Genomic DNA, 21,406 nt, shown 5'->3' with positions numbered 1-21,406 from the left:
GCAATACATCTGGATCTCAATTCTCCAGCACACATTTGGTTCTTTCCCCAAGACTCTAGAGCCTGTTTTCTGGCTTTCCTTAGAGGCTCCTTTTCTGAACAGCCCCAAAGTGCTGGCTCATCTGCCTACCAAAGGCTCGGTAAAAACCCATATAACAAGCAATTCAAAGCATGAAATGAAAATTGATGCTTTCAACTCCTGTAACGATGAAAACGGGAAGCTGCCGAAAACTCTATGCTCCCTTATTTGCCACATCAGTTTTCAAGAATAGAGACAGCAGCATGTTATATGAGATAAGAACTTGCTTTAAGGGTGAAGCATTCCTCCCTAAATTTGACCCCATTAAGGTGGAGCGCTTGCATTCAAAGGCAAGTCTGGTAGGGGTGTATCAATAACAAAAATAAAAAATGCTACCTTCAGAATCAACATTGACCAAAGATGACAAACTACTCCCCATATGTAAAAGGCACATTAAAACAATGGGTGACTATGCCCTTCAGTGTGAATCAAATCACATTTTTCAATCTAGGCAACACAGATAAAAGTCTTACCACTCTACTGGTGAGATTGGCAGTTGAAATTCTATCTCTGTGCATTAAGCATCTGTAAACTGAGAGGATTGAACAGAAATAACACCTCAGAGTTCTCTTACAATATTATGTTCTGTAGTTCTAGGACTTAAGAAAGTACGAAGGTTTGGGCCGGGCGCGGTGGCTCAAGCCTGTAATCCCAGCACTTTGGGAGGCCGAGATGGGCGGATCACGAGGTCAGGAGATCGAGACCATCCTGGCTAACACGGTGAAACCCCGTCTCTACTAAGAAATACAAAAAATAGCCGGGCGAGGTGGCAGCGCCTGTAGTCCCAGCTACTCGGGAGGCTGAGGCCGGAGAATGGCGTGAACCCGGGAGGCGGAGCTTGCAGTGAGCTGAGATCCGGCCACTGCACTCCAGCCTGGGCGACAGCGCGAGACTCCGTCTCAAAAAAAAAAAAAAAAAAGAAAGTACGAAGGTCAATGTACTGTCTGTCATTCTCCACTAAAATAAAAGTTCCCTAAGGGAAAGAAGCGTTAATTATTGTACCCTTGGTACTTTGCAGAGTGCTTGGCATATACAACATGCTCAACAAATTTTTATTGAACAAATGATGAATGATGGTAGAGTCAGGATAAGTTTGCCTGGCTCCATCATTTGACTATCGGGTTCTGTAATTAAGAAATAAATATTTATACACCTAAATTGTGATTTCATGATAGACCCTAGGAACACAAAAATGTATGAGACACTGAAGTTATCCTTAAACCTATATTCTAGATAGCGAAACAAGAAATGTTAGCTTAAGAAGAGAACCATCCAGGAAGTAAAGCGTTTTCTAATGTTGCTAGGTTCACAGCAGGGATAGGTCAGAGTAAACAGTTTACAGTATGCATGGGCAGCTTCCTGCAGTATGTGGACAGAAAACTAGGGAGACAGGAAACTTGAATAGTTAAAAATGATTTAAAATGACGGCAATGAGGATTCATTTCCTTATAATGGGGCAGTGAAACAACATGCTTCTATATTTTTATATATTAACAAGATACTACGAAAACAGGTCCACTTAAACACGCCATTTTGGACAACCACTTAGGCCACTCCCAGGCTTACAGATCCCACACTCTGCTGGACAGCCCACTTGCATGACCCTTGTGACTTTCCCATCTACCAAGTCACTCTTCCTAGGACCATGCATGTCATCTTGGACCTCTTCCTCTCCCTTGTACTTCCTGCTCCAGTACTCACCAAGTCCTTTCTCTCCCTGAATATTTATTTATTGGGTATCTCCCCTATCTTCCCTGCCTTAACTTGGGCTTTCACTTTGACCATAGCTTCCTTGTTGACCCCCCTGCATGAACTTCATTCCCTAAATCAAGGGTTGGGAGATTTTTTCTGTCAAGGGTCAGAGAGTAAATAGAAAATAGGCTTTGGAGGCTGTGTAATCTCTGTCACAATTACTCAACACTCCCACTGTGGCACAAAAGCAGTCATTAAAAAAAAATGCAATAATCAGATGACCAGGTTCCAATAAAACTTTATTTACCACAACATGCAATGGGCCAAATCTGACCTCAGGACCCTACTTGAATGATCCTTGCCTTAGATGGTTGCCAGGGTGGTTTTCAAAAAAACACAAATAGAACCATGTGACTCTCCTGCCTAAACTCTTCCAAGACAGCCATCACCCTCAGGATAAGTTCCAGGCTCCTTGGCATCTCTGTGTCCATCCCCCTGCCTGTCTCTCATAACTCTTAAAATTGTACATTCAATGATCCATGACTTGATCCCTTCCTAGAAACACTAGCCTCTTAAGACTTGAAATACGCATGGTTGGGTCCTCTTCCAGGAATGTCTCCATTTCCTCTGAAAAACTCCCATCCAGCCTTTAAAACCCATCACCAGTATCTCCTCTACCATGAAATCTTCCCTGACCTGAATTCTAGACAAAGTCAGGTCAGTCTCTGTGCTCCCCCAGCACCCTGACATACTTCTCTTACAACCAATGTGACAGTGGGGTGTCATTGGCCATGTTTGTGTCTCTCACCACCACCAATTCACCTGTGAGGGTAAAGCTGTTTTGTACAACTTTGTATCTTTAACACCCAGCATAATATCGGGCTTATAAACATATTTGGGTCATAACAACTATTTGTTTAATTAATCAGTAAATAAAAAAAAAAAATCATAAAGATTTCAGCTTGGTACTCCTTTGACCTCGTATAACTGTAAAGAAATCTGAATTCACTCGGTGCTCTTAACTATCTTGGTTGTGCCAACTATTTTAATTCAACACTTGCTATTAAAACTTGTCCAAATGTCAGAATAAACTGTTCTTTCTGAGGATGATATAATTCAAAATTTCCCCTTTTAAAGGAGATGTACTTTAAAACTGCTACTTCGCTGTCCCCCCCATTATTCTTTAATTAGCTGCTTGAACAATGCTGAATATGTTACATCCTCTTGAGGAGAGCTAAGTCCTCAAGCAATTAGTCTATCCTACCAAATGTGACTTACGTCACTACTGTGTCCAGGATAGGCAAATCTTCACAGGACAGAATAAATTCCTACATCTTCCAGAACCTGGACAGAGTCTCTAAAGCCAAAGGAAACATGAACTTGTAGTAAAGACTATAACAAGTTCATGTTTTTTCATCTATCAAACCAGCAAAACTTTAAGAAACAAGAAAACAAACACGCTTACACATGCTGGTGGGAATGTAAATTATATAATTCTTTTAGTGGAACAATTTGGGAGTATTTCAAACCCTAAAACATGCATTCTCTTTAACTCAGTGATGTCACTCTCAGGAGTTTAGCCTACAGAAGAATTCACAATACACAAAAGCTATGTGCGCAAGGATGTTCCTTTCATCACTATTTCCATCATTCAAAAACTGGGGAATGATGGGCTAAATCATGGTACGGCAAAATTTTCCATAAACTCCACAATCTACAACCACTGCCTTCTTGAGAGTCCTGACAGTCAAGCTCACTATGTCCAAAATGAAACTCCTGATCTTAAACTAAGAGATGACCCGCCCCCGGTGTCCCCCATCTAGCAAATGGCAACTCTGTCCTTCCAGCTGTTTATGTTAAAAAACAAAAAACCAAAACCCTTGGAGTTGTTCTCGACTCTTCTCTTTTTCTCACACCCCTCAGGCCATCCATCAGGCATGAGTCTACTCTCAAAATATATATAACCACTTTGTACACCTCCACTACTATTCCTCTGGTCTGGCCACCATAATCTCACACCAGGATTATAAAAACTTCTTGTCAGTGCTCTCTGCTTCCGCTCCTTCAGAAAACCTCATCCTACTACCTTCAGTGAGGCTCTGCAAATGTTCATTGAGAGCATGTTACTGCCTGGATCAAGACTCTGCAATGGCTCCTATTTCATTCTGGGTGGTGTGGTTGGTTAGGGTCTAAAATGTCTAGCATAATGTGTCATTCTTCCTTATACTCTGACCTCTCCTCCCACAGTTCTAACCCTTGTTCACTCTATTTCTGCCACTCTGGCCTTCTTGCTGTTCCTCTGAAAATGCAGGTACCAGTTCTGCAACAGGGCCTTTGCATTGGATTGGCTTTTACCCGGTTATGCACATGGCTCCTTCCCTCACGCATTCAAGTTTGTGCTTATATGTTACTTTCCCAGTGAGGTCTACCCTTGACACCTTGACAACTCTATTTAAAAACTGCAACATGCCCAGTCTCCACACTCAACCCCCTTACTCTGCTCTGCTTCTACCCCACCTTCATATAATGTCCCGCCTTCTAATATACGAAATGATTTACTCAACTATTACATGTACTGCTTTGATTTCACCTGACTAGAACATAAACCCTATTAGGGATCTTCATCTGTTTTGGTTGATCATATATACCAGGCAGGCAGAACACAGTTCCTAGCACATAAAGGTTGTTAAATAAATACTTGTTGAACAAATAAATATATCTTAGTGTTTTTGTGAGGACTAAATCAGCCAGCCCTAGCACATAGCAACCTAACAAAAGTAGTTTCCAGTTATTATTAGAAAGAATAAAGTAGGCATGCATCTACTGACATGGAAAGTTACCCAGATGTAATGACAATAAGAAAAGCCAAGTTGTAACTGAATGCAAAGTGTGCAACTGAACTAGCATGCAAAGGAGAGTTAATACAGCACTATCAGTAATACTGAAAAAATAGAAACATGCTCACATCTCACCATCAGGGCTAGGGTTAAACATACTATACCATCCTCCCACCATACTTGGGGACATTAGGTGGTTGTTACCAAGAATTAGGTAGGATATTTGTGTTATATGTTAAGATGTCAATTTCAAATGGGAAAAAGAAATTGACTTACTGACTGAACAGGAGGTAGAGTATGATAGTATCTTCTTTGAAAGAAAAAAGCAAAAAGCTGTGTGCATATATGTATTAGTGGAGAAAAGTTGGGAGGGAAACAAAGGCACACATGCACATGCAGCTACTTTTGGAGAGTTGGACTTCAGAAAGAACGAGGGCTAGCGTGTAATTTTATGTTGCATTTTTCCATTGTGCTTGACATTTTTGCAAGCAATCAACACAACTTCTGTTTTGCCAACCACAGTAACTTTTGGGAAAACTTCCCATAGTGGAAAGATCTCATTTTAACTAATCATTTCTACCTTAATCCCTATTCCCTGATCTTATTAGAAGTAAATTAAGACGGATTCTAATACAAACTACAGGAGGGCAGGGGGCTTTTATATTTTGTTCGTGGGGCTATGATCTCCAGTGCCTAAAAAGCGCCTAGCACACAGTAGGCACTCAAACATTGTACGTTATTCTCAATATGACGTAACCTTCATGTAAAATTATAAGCAGTAAATTAAAAAGTCCCAAGCTAGAAAGGGATATAGGAAAAGCGTCCATAAACTGGAGTGTTAAGCCTCATAAAAAGGAGTTTAAATGTTTACAGACTTTTTTGCTTCCCTTTCAGGTCACTATCTATAATCATATATTTTTAAAGCAACTCTCTTTGGCATGACTCCACAATTAATGAGAAAATTATAGCACTTGCTGTCTTATAGCCAAGTTATTTCAAACAGTTGTTGTCAAATTTGTAGATTCCCACTGATCTAATCTTTACTGTGGCAAAGAAATATACCCAGTGCAGTAATTCAGATGCAAGGACTAGTAGATTGTGAAGGACGAGGGAAAAGGAGATTCTTTCATCAGGAGAGCAGTATCAACTTTTCAGAACAATTAAATGGTGAGCAGAAATCTAAATGCTTTTTTACTTCCAAAAGAATACAGGATAAACTATCTGGTTGGTGGAAAATAATATGTATCATTAAATACAAACAAACCTATGTTTCATTTTCTATTTTCAAAATGATTTTTCAAGGAGTTGTACTTTTTTGCATTGCTTTGATAATTACAATAGCACTCTAGGAAACAGCTTGAACTTCATAATGACTTCATAAGGTCAAAGTTCTTAATGGGCCCATTCAAGTATTTATTGAACGTGTATTACGTGCTAAGCATTGTGCTTAGGACTAGATATAGAAATATTGGAATACATACTGATATCTCATTCTATAGATATAGATATATTGGGATATTGAAAGAGAAATAATTTAAAAATCTCCACAAACAAAAGGGTGAGCCTCACAGAATGGAATTAAAAGAAATATGTTTTTCCCCCCCTTTCAGGTCAGATAATCATTTAAAAATCTTTTCATCCAAGAACATTCAGCCTGGTGAGTCACTTTCAAGCCCAAGACCTCCCCTTTTTACTCTCATGCCTAAGATCTTCTCAAACATCTTGGTAAAAGTCAGGTAACATTTTCTCCATCCTGTTTTTATTCTTGCATGTGACCACCTATCCAAACTTTAAGGATGTCACCCTCCATGGATGAAGAAATAATAATCAGCAACAGCAGCACAAGGACTGTATTTGAAAAAACAAAACAAAACAAAACCAGATATCTAGATGGCATCAGTCATCAACTCACTAGATTCTTGAAAAGCAAATGGATTGAGTGCCATCTTTATCAAATGGAACCACCTGTCAAACAGGTTTACCAATAAAAAACGGCAGATCCCACTATTCAGAAACATTGTTTAGTCATAATTTTCCTGGCTGTTGACATCCCAAATTAGTCATGTAAATTTACTGAAGGCCAACAGTAGCAGAAACTTGTCAACAAGACCCAGGAAGCAAAGGAAGGCAGCATCTTTACATTTTTAGTGTTTATAACACTTCAAAAGCCTAAAAGTCATGAAGAACTGGCCTACTATCAGACACACAGATCAGCAGAGTTACTGAATTAATGGCTGGCATTGTTGCCTTTTCTTCCCACCAGACATCTCAAAAAATGCTGACAGTTTTTCTGGTGCCAGAGGGTGTCAGTATGACTGCGAGGGATGTGCTTACATTCAAATATTTGGGGTCTGATTATCAACATAAGAAATGGTTTTTTTTCAAAGGAAGAAACAAACATGCTGAGAAAATGGTGATTACTAAATGAACAGAATTTTATTATGCAAATACAGTTGCAAAGAAAAAGAAATATTTGCGGTATTCTGGTCGGGGGGGGTGGCTTTTGATTTAGCTTTTTCTAGTACTATCATCTCTATATTTACTTTCAGCTTTAGAAATCCTTTTACCTTCAGTGCTCAGTGTCTCCCAAATTCTATTCCATACAAGTCTAATAAGCCAACATTAGAATAATGCATGGGTCTGTGTATTTATTTATTGGAGTCATTAAATAGGCAGTTTCAGTTGGTATCACATCACCTGCTTTATATTACACAACACAGGGTCAAAGAGAAATTACAATTAAATTTTTCAATAACTGGTGTCAATTAAGCACGGTGTTTAGCTCCTTTGTAAATATGGAGATCTCATTCTTTCTGTTTTCTCTTTCCACTCCTCTACCCCCATCCATATGCCAAGAATGAATAGAAAACAAGGGGAAAGGAGAGCTTGTCTCATCCAAAGTCTTTGCTAGATGTGTCTTGGTAAAATCAGCTATAATCATTACTTCTATGGCACCATTAATTCATGGGCATAGTTTCTGTTCTTATACACAAGAATGTCAAAGATCTATACAACTGTTTATCACAAAAACAGTCTTGGGTATCATACATAAGGGTTCAAAGAGCTCCTTTCTGTTAATAAAGCCCATGTGAATGAAACTGTTTTGCCACAAGCTTTTAGAGAATCTAGACTCAGGGTTGGCAGTTCCAGTGGACACACCAGGGGCCACCTCACAAATTGCCTCTTCTGGCCACAGTTAACTGAAGAGGCAGTGAGGCTCTAGTCTCCCCTGGGGGTGGTTTCATATCAAACACACATGCCCATGCTTTTGCTCAGCAAGGATCAAGAGAAGAGCCTCAAGTCTAATCATAAGAACAGACCAATTTAAGAGCCATAATTGAGTGAAAAGAATAACGGACCGATTCCACATCTCTCTAGCACAAACACAACAAATCCAAACACCAGACCTCAAGCATCTTTTTAAATACAGAAATACAACTTGAAATATACAGCGTAAGAAAGAAACTACACAGGGAAGCAAATGGGTAAGCTTCAGTTTTTAACTCCCTGGGGTGGGTGCGATGGGGGTGAGGAGTTAGAAGTGTCCTCATCAGGAATCCTTTCTCTCTGCCCCATCCCCTTTCCCAAAGCCAAAAGAGGAAAGGCATTGAGAGACAGGGCCAGACTGCTTCTGTTTGCTCAGTTGAGAAATGGAGGAATCAAGTCTCTGTTGATACCATTAATCTGCTAAAGCTTTCAACAGCACTAAAATTCATTGGCAAGTGATGAGCTGCGCCTTGTTGACGAGTTTCAGTGCAAGTTAGATCACGAAAAGAATCCAACTTCACATCTAATTAACACAGGCTTCCAAGTGATCAAAAAAACACCAGTTTTTCAGAAAGTATGAGCCTTATAGATGATAAAAGACAAGATTTTCTCAACTAAGAAATGCATTTATTTTCCCAGAACCCCAAAGACAGTATGTCATTCCGTGGGTTACCATGTGCATATGGAGTTTTTATGTTTTCAATATAAAAGTCACAATGACCTCATGCAAAAGCTTCCCATTTTACTGAAAACCCCAATAAATATGTCTGAACCTTTTGAAAGCACTGAATACTCATCCAAGAGGAGCAGTAAAACAAACAACACTATAAATCAGCAAGGGTTATTTGGCTAGCACACACTCATAAGTAGTCTCCTAATTGATTCTCAATTGACAGGGTGTTGAGCATGGTAAACTCTGGGAAAGAGAAAAGGGTCCAACATACCTAATCCTTACAAATAAGCTATACATACCCTCAAATAATTTAGTTCAGGCACAAATCCACTCCCTTTGTGTGTAAGACAAAGTCTATATACCAACACTGTGGACAAGACAGCTTCCTTGTGCACTCCACTGCCCCCTGGTACCCAGGTCAGTCAGACTTAGGACTTAGGAAGAGGAAGGGAGGGATAGCCCTCCTGAATCTTCAAAAATCCCCCAGCCTTCCTGGTTTGGCCCATTCACTTAGGGAACCAGACAGGGAGAAAAGCCTTTTAGCTCCCAAGCACTCAGCAAGCCAGACTCTGGATTCTGTTTTCTGATACCCACAGACATACATCTCTTACCTAGATAAGACAGTGCTCTAACATACACATGTTAATTTCCAGGAAGCAAACTTAAAAAGCCTTCTGCACGTACATTCTTCCTTTTAGAAATAGGAAAAAGGACAGAGGAGAATCGCAGCTCTTCCGTTTCTTATTTTCCCCCAGAGCTTACAAAGCCCTCCAAAGTGCAAAGGCATTTGCCCACCGAGCTGCCCGGGGAAGCAGCTCTCCCTCTCCCCCGCCTTCCCCAGCCTGGGCGCCGGAACAATGCAGCAACATACATTTACCAACACCTGCTGGAGCCTATTAATATGCACGGGGACGTATTGATTTTTCCCCCCTCCCTTCCCTTGCCCTCCACACTGAGCAGGCTTTCATCTCCTCCTTTACCATCCATCAGGAACTCATTTCGCCAGCCCCCTCCCCCTCCCACCCCCAGTCCCCATTCAGCCGAGCCCCTCGCTCCAAAAGCCCGGGCTGACGAGCACACTTTGGAATGCACTTCATTAAAATTTAGCTGCCCGATTCCAACCTGCAATGCGGAGGAGGCAATACAAAGCGCGCGCCACACTTCCTCCAGCATCCCCTTCAAAAGCCCCATTGTTCGCCAGGCATCTGCTCCAGAGCCCGGCCTCTCCCTATCCACTGACCTCTGTTTTTTTTTTTTTTTTCTTTTTCCCCCTCCCCCTTCCTCCCATCCTGGCCAAACGGGCCTGCCTGGTGAATTAAAACGCAGCCGCAGCCATCTGGCCCTCCCAAGCTGGCCGGGTTTCTCCCCGCCCCTCCTCCCTGGTCCACACACCACACACGGCATCTTCACCTCCATGGATGTTCCCACAACCCAAGCTCAAACCTCCGGTGGCAGGGCGCCTCTGCCGCCGCCTGCCTGTCCCCAGGCTTCCTCCAGCGGCAGAGCGTTCGAATCCAGAGGTGGGCAGGGGGCTGCGGAGGGGTGGCGAGAGGAGATCATGGACCACTTGTACTTGCCTGCAAACCCCAGCCCAATCGCCAAGATTAATCCTTCCCTTTGTGAGCCTGAAACCGCCTCCCACCACGCTGGTCCTCGGCTCTGCAGCGGTTGTAAAGAGAGGCGGGGGTAGGGGGGTGGGATCCGAACCCCTTCCTAGGAGAGCTGGGGGCGCCTGGGCCACCTGACCACAGAGCGGGTTTTCGAGGGAAGAGGTGCTGGCAGCAGGAACAGCTGATGGTGCGAGAAGGGAAAGAAGATGCCCAGGCTTGCGCCTTTTATATTACTGGCGACATTTCTAACACATGACAACAATTTCCATCTGTATTTAAGCCCGGAGTGTGAAAAAAGAGCATTACATCACAGAGCCCGGGCTCCTAGAGGCTGCTGGATATCTAGGCCGGGGGGATTAGGGCCGCACCTGCGGAGGGGGCGGGGACCGAGCGAGCCTCTCCCTGCTGGGGCGTGTCAGGTCCCCATCACCAGCGTGGCCCTGTGGGAGCCCCTGGGCATGGAAAGGCGGGAAATAGGGTTGCCCCATTTGCGACATGCTGGAGGCTGAGTGCATAAGTGGGTGGATGAGGCTGAGGGAAGGGGCGTGACTCCCTTTCTTGGTTAGGGATGCAACCCTCACTTCCCAAGAGCAAGGGACAGAAGTCCCTTCTGATGAAACTGACTTCTGCCCTTCTGCCTCTTCCCCAACTTTGTAAGAAATTCCAATAGATAATAACTCTTATGTTTGAAATAATTGTCTTCCTTTGGAGTTAAACTAAAGACTATGGAGTGGCTTAGAAAATGAATTTGAAGAATCCACTTTCAAGGAATTGACACTTCAAGAATCAAGGGTACAGTCTGACTCAGAATCAAGCTGCTTCTTTACTGCTCACCTCTGTGTCAATAAAACTCACTGTTTTTAAGGAGCGATAGGATAGTGGATAGGGAGAGGCTGGGCTCTGGAGCAGATGCCTGGCAAAGCTGCCTCTTTAAAAGATTCTGTAAGAGCCAGTGGTATCATCTCCATCCTGTTTCTTTTGAGGGATCCTTCCTCTTCATCCACCTTAGTGAGAAAACTTTATTGAGAGGCCTCTAGCTTTGGAAAGGTAAGTTTTCTCTATTTTCAAACGGTCAGTCACTGCTGAAGCTATACCTTGTAGCAAGAGAGTGAATGCCTCCAGACTGTCAAAGAAAGGACTCTATCCACTGCCTTCCTTCTCATAATCCAGGTGCTACAGAGTCGCGTGCAAGCATCCTCCAAGAATTCATTACTACGACTTGGACAGGAGGAGATAAAGGGGCTGGAAGATGTTCTGAGATGAAGAATGCCAAGAAAATGAGGCAAGAGGGGAAAGGAAGCAAGGGCATGCTTCTTTCTGGGGTGTGTCAGGGGAGGCAATGCAGAAGCTAGATTACAAATGGGTGGATCATAGGATGGCAATGCAGACTTACAGGTGCAGGAGAAAGCTGAGAGGGCAGTGAGCCATTCAGATAACAAGGCAGCATAGATCTTTCCTTCGAAGGCAGTATTGGCTGGATTTCACAGCAGATGAGAAAATAAATTTTGTTCCTTCATATTTGCTATTCAGTAAACCTAGTCATGTCCATCTGAAAAATCCAGAGTGTGGAAGGACAGCATGTTGAAGGCTCCTTTTCCTTCTAGTCACTCATTGTGGTCAAAAGACTCAATACTGGAGTCAGACTCAGTAGGTTCCAACCCCATCTTTCCATTTTCCAGCTGTGTGACTGCAGATAAATTACTTGCTTGTTTCTCCTGGCATATAAAATGGAACAATAACTCTCTACTTATTAGGCAGATCATACATACAAAGTGCTTGGTGCAGTTCACCATACACAACAGGTGCTCCCTAAATGTCACCTATCACTACTGCTACTATTATGATTGTTTCTGTGTAAAACATCTCAGCCAAATGCAAGCACTCATCCTCTACTTCTGAGGGGACCTGCAAAATGGAACAGCTCCCAGGGCTTTAATTAGTGAAATGCAAAGAGCAGAACCCTAGACATCCTGGACCTGCCAGAAAAAAAGTGAGTAAGATGTCTCAGAAGAAACACAGATTCGCCGGCTTCATTCTTGATTCACATCTACTTGCAGGAAGGTGAAAGGCCTTGAGAGTTACATGCAAAGTATTCACTTACATGTTTTGTTTGAGAAAAACAATAAACTTAAGGGAATACTTTATCAACCATGTACATAATACATATGAGCATTTACATCATTTTTCCTCTCAATCATTATTTTTAAAAATGGAAAAAGAAAAGCAGATACTATATAAAACTTTCAAAAGCCTTTAGCCACAACCTAATGCTGAAAAATGGAATTTGTATTTTATTAGTTTTCCACAAGAAAATGATTGTGCAGTACAAATTAAATTGCTCTTTTGCAAGGAAGCTGCATAGAAACTTCCCTGAAGGGAACAAAAATACAAAAGGCATTCTTTTTATGAGAGAAAGAAGGGAACTTTTATTCAATAAGTATTCAAGGATGTAGCTTTCCAATCTTCAATAGGGAGAGAAAAATAGCTGTCATTTTGGTTAGGAAATATCCCTAATAATAACAAATTATTTTCAATCAGAGCTCCAAAGACCAGGTTTCTCTATGTGCAAGAGAAGCACAAGGAAAAGAATCCATGAAAATCTACTTGGTTTTTCTCAGAGGTGTAGTATCTCAACACACTCGATCTCAAAAACCAAGGCTCTCCCAGCTTGTGTGGTCTCCAGCATGAGCCAGGAGAGATGCTTAGTTGCATTTCTTTGAAAGTCTCAGGCCGGGCGCGGTGGCTCAAGCCTGTAATCCCAGCACTTTGGGAGGCCGAGACGGGCGGATCACGAGGTCAGGAGATCGAGACCATCCTGGCTAACCCGGTGAAACCCCGTCTCTACTAAAAAATACAAAAAACTAGCCGGGCGAGGTGGCGGGCGCCTGTAGTCCCAGCTACTCGGGAGGCTGAGGCAGGAGAATGACGTAAACCCGGGAGGCGGAGCTTGCAGTGAGCTGAGATCCGGCCACTGCACTCCAGCCTGGGCGACAGAGTGAGACTCCGTCTCAAAAAAAAAAAAAAAAAAAAAGAAAGTCTCTTTTGTCGCACACACAAAATTAAAACCAGTACGTCCTGGGCTAGCCAGCTTCATGGGTGCCGGGCTTATAGAGCCCAAGGGCAAGCTATGGCTGCAGTGCCTTGAGAGCGCAGTTTAGAGAGGCAGTGAAATGTAGACACTTCTTTACTAGCAATTTTTGAAAAATAACTGTGAGAAAAAGGTCAAGGGTTTCTCTCACTGAACACATTCAAAGTAATTAGAGAAATGTTTAGGAATCAGATTAAATGTTGTGGAAAAGTGACCACTTGCGAGGCAGTAGAACATACCGGTTATGAGAGTGGGATCTGGGGCCAGACCAGTTCAAAACCCCACCTCTGGCTTTCTCAGTGTGAACCACTGGGCAAACTTGACCTTACAATGACTCTACTTTTTCACCTGGAAAATGGGAGTAAAAAGAGTTCCTGCCTCATGGAACTGTGATGAAGACTAACTGGGTGAATAGAGGGCATCGTACTTAGATGAGTTCCCGGCACAGAGAAAGTGCTAAGTATTATTACTGGCACATCAACACTGCTAACTCTTAGGTGTGAATTCCCTCTAAATGCTTGCTCTGCATATGTCTTTCCACAAATATTTACTGAGCACATACCAAGCATATAGCTCTGTTGGATATAATAAAGAGGTAGAATACATCCATGGGGTTAGAAAGGGGTTTTATTGTTTGTTTGTTTGTTTGTTTGTTTGTTTTTTAACAGAAATATCCTTTGGATAAAATTTAACTCACATAACACAGGCCACATTCACTGACTAAAATGCAATAAGAACAGCCATTAACAGTCAAAGGGAAAGCAAAAATTCATAATAAAATCTGCGGGATATACCCATATGCCCACACAGAAGGAAATTATAGCCTTAAATGCATTTATTAGAGAATAAGAAAGGCAGAAATTAATTATGCTTTCTATGCATGATGCTATAAAAATTAAAATGAAATAGATTCAAAAACAAAAGTAGAAAATTCAACAGTGTTGGGACAACTGGATATCCACATGCAAAAGAATGAAGCTGGACCCCTACCTCCACACCAAACACAAAGATAATTCAAAATGCATCATGGACCTAAATGTGATATCTAAAATTATAAAAATCTTAAAAGATAACAAAGGAGTAAATCTTTTTTATCCTGGGTAACACCAAAAGCAAAAATTAAAAAAAAAAATTAGATTAGACTGTATTAAAATTTTAAACTTTTGTGCTGAAAACAGTATTACCAAGTTAGTGAAAAGAAACCCATGGAATGAAAGAAAATACTGGTGAAGCATTTATCTGATAAGGTACTTGTATCTAGAATATGGGAAAAACTTCAACTAAACAATAAAAAGACAAATAATCCAATAAAAATAGGCAAAGGAATTCAATAGGCATTTCTCCAAAGACAATACACAGATGGCCAACAAGCATATGGGAAGATGCTCAACATATCCAAACTACAATGAGATCCCATTCATACCCACTAAAATGGCTCTAATCAAAAGGACAAGTGAGTAAAGATGTTGATAATTGGAAGTGTCCTGTATGCTAATATAAAACGGTTTAGCCACTTTGGAAAACAGTCTGGCAGTTCCTCAAAAAGTTAAATTTATGATATGACCAAATGATTCCCTCGGTATACACCCAAGAGAAATAAAAACATATACATGAACGTTATAGCAGCATTATTACTCATAATAGCCAAAAAGTAGAAATAATTCAAATGTTCACCAACTGATGAATGAATAAAATGTGGCACAGCCATATGAGAGGATACTACTGGGCAATAAAAAGGAATGAAATACTGATACAACATAGATAAACCTGAAAACATTACGCTGAGTAAAAGAAGACACAACATGTCACATATTGTGTTATTCTATTTATATGCAATCTACACCATAGGTGAATATATAGAGACAGAAGGTAAATCAGAAGTTACCTATAGCTGTGGGAGTTAGAAGGAAATGGGATGTGACTATTAATGGGTATAGGGTTTCTTTCTCAGGGTGATAAAAACATTCTATAATTTTGTGGTGACAGTTGTACACCTTGAGAATAATCTAAAAAAAAATGAGTTTTTAAAAATAGGTCAATTATGTAGTATGGGAACTATATTTCAATAAAGCTATTTTTAAAAGGTAGAAAGAAGAAATAATGAAATTAAGGTAGACATTTATACTGGACACTGTTGGCAATAAAGAAAAAAATCGAGAGAAAAACTGTTTCTAGGGAAGCACTATTAAAATAGAAAAACCTTTGGCAAATAAGGCCATGAGTGGGGAAAGGAGAAATCATATATAATCAACCTTAGGAGCAAAAAAGGAGGCAATACAAATATTAAAAAGCTTTATTTTCATGTATAAGAGAATACCATGTACAACTTTATACCAATTAATTTGAAAATCTAGACAGAATGGATCATTTTCTAGAATAACAAATTAATGAAACTATCTTAAAAAGCAATAGAAAATGTGGATAGAGCAATGACTATAACTAAAATGAAGTTAAAGAACTATCTCCTCCTTCCCTTTTCCTAGCTACTGCAAAGAAAAAAATACGTATCAGGCCAAGATATGTTACGGACAGATTTTACCAAGCTTTCAAAGAAGAGTGTGATACCCTTCATGCACATCCAAACACACATACTTTCTGTACTATTTATTATATATTTTCTACAGGTTCATGCATATTATGAATAACCAGAAAAAGATCTCAGGTGAATATTTAAAAAATGATAATCTATGCTTACCAGACCAAAAAATAGATATAGCACAGTGTTGAGATAGTCAAAGGGGACACTGAAATTCATGGTGCTGCTTCTATTTTGAATAAAATAATTTATATGACAATTTACATAATAAAATTTTGACAATTATTTGGAATAAAAAATTAAGGCATTATTTGGAAACATGCATTAAATTTTCTGTCTAGCAGATTGAACCACAGAGTGCAGATAAGAGGGAGGCATTATTGCCATTGAACAGAAAGTTACTCTAATTGTAGGTAAAATCCCTAAGAAACTGGAAAGCCTCCTACATGCTGGTCTTGTAAGCCTGAATATAAAGTTAAAGCAGAACTAACAAAAAGGAATAGCCTTGTCTTTCTTTGTGCTGCTATAAGAAAATACCTGAGACAGTAGTTTATAAAGAACAGAAATTTATTTATCGTAGTTCTGGAGGCAGGGAATTCCAAGATCCAGGCGCTGGCAAGTTTGTCAGCTGAGGGCCTGGTCTCTCGTTCCAAGATGGCGCCCTGTTACAGCATCCCCAGAGGGGATAACGCTGGGTCCTCACATGGCAGAACACTGGAAGAAAGGAAACCCACTCTCTCAAGTCTGTTTATAAGGTTCCACCCTCATGACTGAATCACCTCAGAAAGGCCCCATCTCTTAATACATACTGGCCATTAGGATTCAACACATGAATTTTGGGTGATACATTCACATTATAGCACTTTGTAATTTTCACAATACCAAAATTTCCTTAGTTCCAAGATGTAATTAATTATAAGATACAACTTTCAATTTATGGCTTTTCAGGAAAAAAGAAAACTACGGCATTAAATATATACATCTATGTTTAAAAACACCCAAATGCAAAAAAAAAAAAAGCACCTGAGGATCAAGAAATATTGGTGTTATATGAGAAAGAAGACACTGATAAAAATGCAAAACACTCTTCCAATGATAACATGTTAAGCTATGTTGGATTCTACAGCAAAGTTGTGCCTGGATAATGATGTTTAGTTAGATATTGACATTAATGTATAAAGATTATTTAAGAAATAGCAAACACTGCTGGGGAAAGGCAAGCAAAACAAAAGTGACTCAATTTATCTGATGCTTTTTAAATTGGCCAAGGGCCTAAAAATAATAACAGAGAAATGCTATCAGAGTTGCTACTGTGGATGTTTTTCCTGGCTTGTGGAATACGATGACTTTCATATAATGTCAAAGACAAACAATAAATCACTTGTTATTTATCTATTCATAGAGATGGGTGTTTTCCTTATAAGAACCTTTGATTTCTACCATATAAGAAAAAAGAAACCAAAACCACCAACTTGAAATGCTATTTTCCTACTGAATTTACCTTGAATTGCCACAAATGCGTGAAGAAGTGAACTGCTTATTTAAAAAAAAAAACATAAAACAAAAAACTCCATTGACAACTCTCTGGCTTTTATTAGTCAACTGGAGAATCAAACAGCAAATGGGGAATAAACAGAATTCCCATGACTGTAAATTTCAACAAGAAGTGAAAATAGAACAGATGTGGAACATTTTCCTTAATGTGTTACTATCTAGCATGACTTCCCTCCAAGGTGCAAAAGATGACCATCTTTTTGGAATGTACTCAAATGGGCTCTTTTACAGGCTTTCCAAGAAAACACAAAAGCAGCAAGCTTCCAGTTGTTACGCCTGAAAATGACTCATGCCATGAAAATATGCAACTTAAGATGGCTAATGAGAGAAGAACCATTCTGCAACAGCTCTATCAAAGATAAAGTTCCAGAAACTTCAAACATTGATTGTACAAGGGATGTCATAACGACCCTTTAAATTTGTTTGACCAGACTTCACTATAAATGACCTGTTTTACAGGAACACATCCCTTTATCCTTAAAACTGTGCAATTTACAATGAACCTGTGCTGGTATCATCCTTTTGTATTTTGTGTTGTGACTCTTGCTGGCTTCAGAACACAAATTAGGGCTCTCGACAGCATGCTCACCATGTGCATCTCTGAAAATTTTCACCGGTGAAACTTTACACTACACTCACATACCAGCCAAATGAGCTCCTGAAAAAATCTGTCACGATGAATAAATAAAGGCGGCAGAAATTATAGATTTGATACTTGCTGGGAAGTATGATGTGAAAGTAATTGTGCTCCCTGTAGGCCATGCACAACTGAAGGAAGTGCTCATCTTCCTGCAGACAGACAAACTCAATGATGGAGAGCCAGGAGTTGGCAATAAAAGAAAAACCAGTCCTTATAGGCCAACCAGACCCTTCTATAGTGTCTGACCTACTTTTAAAGCATGCTGAAGGGCTTTCAGCAGATCAGAGTTAATGAAGGAGAGAGAAAAAATAAGTCTACAATCACACTTACTATTTTAGTGTGCCCAGAAGTGTGCCTTATATTAGTAAAGTATACATTATCCAACTCGGGTTCAATGGTGGATTACTTATATAGGAGACACATCTCAATTGCAACTGCTCTAGGAAACAACAAATATTTTGATGAAAGAATTACAGAACCAAACTCTGAAATGAAAGTCCACTTCTACCCACAACCCAGAGAGGAGATCCAGTAAGTCCTACTGTGTGCAGGGTAGTTACATGTAAAACACCCTTTCCCTCTTCCTTTGCATCCATTCAACTCTGCCTCCTAAATGATTATTTCAATTAGCACAGAAATGCACAGAAATGTGCATTTCTACTCATCAGATACATGGACGTATTTTTGCAGTTTGAGCACCTACTATGTGCCAGAGCCGCTCTTGGTCGACCAGAATCTGGGTTTCAAGAGAATTGTTAGGAAAAGCAGTCTTAGGCCAGGAGTGGTGGCTCACACCCATAATCCCAGCACTCTGGGAGGCTGAGGTGGGTGGATCAATTGAGCTCAGGAGTTCGAGATCGGCCTAGGCAACACTGATATGGGTTCTTAAAGCAACCAAACTGGTAGGTTGCAGTGAGCCAAGATAGTGCCACTGTACTCCTGCCTGGGTGAAAGAGCAAGATCCTCCCACCTTAGCCCCCAGAGTAGCTGTGACTACAGCATGCCACCACACCCGGATATTTATTTATTTATTTGTTTGTTTAGTTTTGAGATCGAATCTTGCTCTGTCACCCAGACTGGAGTACAGTGGCATGATCTTTGCTCACTGTAACCTCCACCTCCCAGGCTCAAGAGATTCTCCTGCCTCAGACTCCTGAGTAGCTGGAATTACAGGTGCCCACCACCATGCCAGGCTAAATTTCGTATTTTCAGTAGAGATGGGGTTTCATCATGTTGGCCAGGCAGGTCTTGACCTCCTGACCTTAAGTGATCCACCTGCCTCAGCCTCCCAAAGTACTGGGATGACAGGCATGAGCCGCTGCACCTGGCCCGGCTAATTTTTGTATTTTTTGTAGAGATGGGGTTTCACCATGTTGCCTAGGTTGGTCTCAAACTCCTGGGCTCAAATGATCTGCCCACCTTGGCTTCCCAAAGTGCTGGGATTACAGGCATGAGCCATCATGCCCTGCTTCCTTCATTTTTTTAAAAGAGTCTCTGTTAGAACCCAGATATAACTAGCACAAGTAATTGTTTAGAATCGTTGCATTCTACTGCCAGAATCTGGAATAAGGGAAAGAAATGGACCAGTCTGAGGTAGCAGGAAAGGAAGGAAAAAGAGAAGGGGAAGGAACTGGAAGAAGAGAAGGAGAGAGGGAGATAAGAAAAGAACAGAGGAAGGGAAAGAGACTTTGATGTGCCTGGACAGGTCAGACCCTTAAGTATATAATACAAATTCAGAACAAAACAGCAATTATTATATCAACAAGTTTTTTTTTTTTTTTTTTTTTTTTTACCTACTCCATGTTCCTTAGATATCTAACCATTTCTTGATTTGTAAATGATCCACTCAACAGTGAGCTAAGAAGTTACAGAATTCCCCTACAGCATCCTTGACTCAAGTGGGTTGGTATGGTGTATCTAATTCTCAAGCAATGCATGAGGCTGAATGCCCACCTTTCAATAGCTCGCCTCTGGGAGAACTAGAATTGAACAGCAAACAAAAAAGTTAATGAAACCTGTATTAGCCACAAACTTCTATCCACTGGGGAAAAAGCCATCTAGATTCCCAAAATTAGCTAGGGTCAGGCAGGCAACACTGATAGAATTTGAACAGAATTTCAGTCTACCAGATTATTTCACATGATGTCTTATTTCCAGTCATATTACACATTTAAAGAACACTTTACCTACAACTCAGGCAACTTTTTTTTCAAAATTCCACTGAAACAGATTTATCTTTTTTTCCCCCAAGTCACTCATTAAGTGAACTTGAGACTGTGTAAAGTCATTTCAAGATGGAAATAAGGAATATGTATCCCTCAAGTCAATTGATGAAATCTAAGAATATAGAGACTGCAACTCCAATAATTCTATAAGGTCTGTTTGTAATCTTATCCTATGAGATGAGAAAGGAGAAAAATATCACGTTCATTTAGGTACAGGAACAATGATTAGAAAGTCAAAGTCATAAATCTTTTATAGGTCAGCAGCTTGGTGACCTTGAAAATGATTTCATTTCCAGTATAACCCATTTTTGTCTCACTTTTCAAAGCGAAGCACTTAAGACAACAATAGAATGGCCCTACTTGTTTTTTGTTGGGTTGGTTTTTGTTTGTTTGTTTTTGTTTTGAGACAGGGTCTCACTCTGTCATCCAGACTGGAGTACAGTGAGTCAATCTCAGCTCATTGCAACCTCCGCTTACCAGGTTCAAGCAATTCTCCTGCCTCAGCCTCCTGAATAGCTGGGATTACAGGTGCCCGCCACCATGCCTGGTTGATTTTTGTATTTTTGGTAGAGATGGGGTTTCACCATGTTGACCAGGCTGATCTGGAACTCCTGGCCTCAAGTGATCCACCCACCTAGGCCTCCCAAAATGCTGGGATTACATGCCTGAGCCACCGTACTTGGCCTTGGCCCTGCTTTTAAAAGCAGGTCACAAGAGTAGAGAAGTCCCAACTTCAAAGATGGCAACCTCAGAAGGAATGGTCCAAGGAATAAAGAGTTTTCCTTCTAGTGATGGGAGTAATTAGAAATACAGTAAAAAGAAAGGGCCCTGCTAAAAGACTAGGGTTCTGGCAGAGCCCCTGTTGCTTCCTTAGATGGTCCCTGGAGACTTGTTCCTTACCCTCCTTAAGCTTCTCCCTTTAACTGAAGCAACTGAATCTGGGTCTGAAGCAGCCACACCTTGGTCCAAAGGAATCATCCCATTGCATCCCACACGTATCAAGGGTGGCAAGGAGGTCATTTGCCCCAGGTCCTCTATTCATGAAGGGCCTCCAATTTAGAATTCTGTTGTTCTCTTCAAATAAAGTTATGTCTACAGTACAAAGACACATTAGAAGGAATAAAAGATATTTAAACCTGAGGACAATTGCCAGACTATACCATCTTTGGCATATTTGAGTTAATGTATTATACATATGGCAATTAG

General features: G+C 40.7%; 1 protein-coding gene across 24 annotated transcripts in view; it reads right to left on the bottom strand.

Moving 5' to 3' along the window:
• MAGI1 (membrane associated guanylate kinase, WW and PDZ domain containing 1) overlaps positions 1 to 21,406 on the bottom strand; it is a 677,304-nt gene that overhangs the window by 229,652 nt on the left and 426,246 nt on the right. Inside the window, exon 1 of one of the 24 annotated variants that reach the window (XM_017955316.3) lies at positions 9,670 to 9,797. The exons of the other annotated variants lie outside the window; for them this stretch is intronic. The gene's annotated coding sequence lies outside the window, so the exon portion shown is untranslated. Of the gene's footprint in view, positions 1 to 9,669; positions 9,798 to 21,406 lie in introns of those variants that run through there. 24 annotated transcript variants of the gene reach the window in all.

The sequence above is a fragment of the Papio anubis genome, chromosome 2 (genome assembly GCF_008728515.1).
Source record: "Papio anubis isolate 15944 chromosome 2, Panubis1.0, whole genome shotgun sequence".
Lineage (NCBI taxonomy): Eukaryota > Metazoa > Chordata > Mammalia > Primates > Cercopithecidae > Papio > Papio anubis.
Note: the sequence above shows the minus strand (reverse complement) of the source record. Positions and strands in the feature narration are given on the sequence as shown.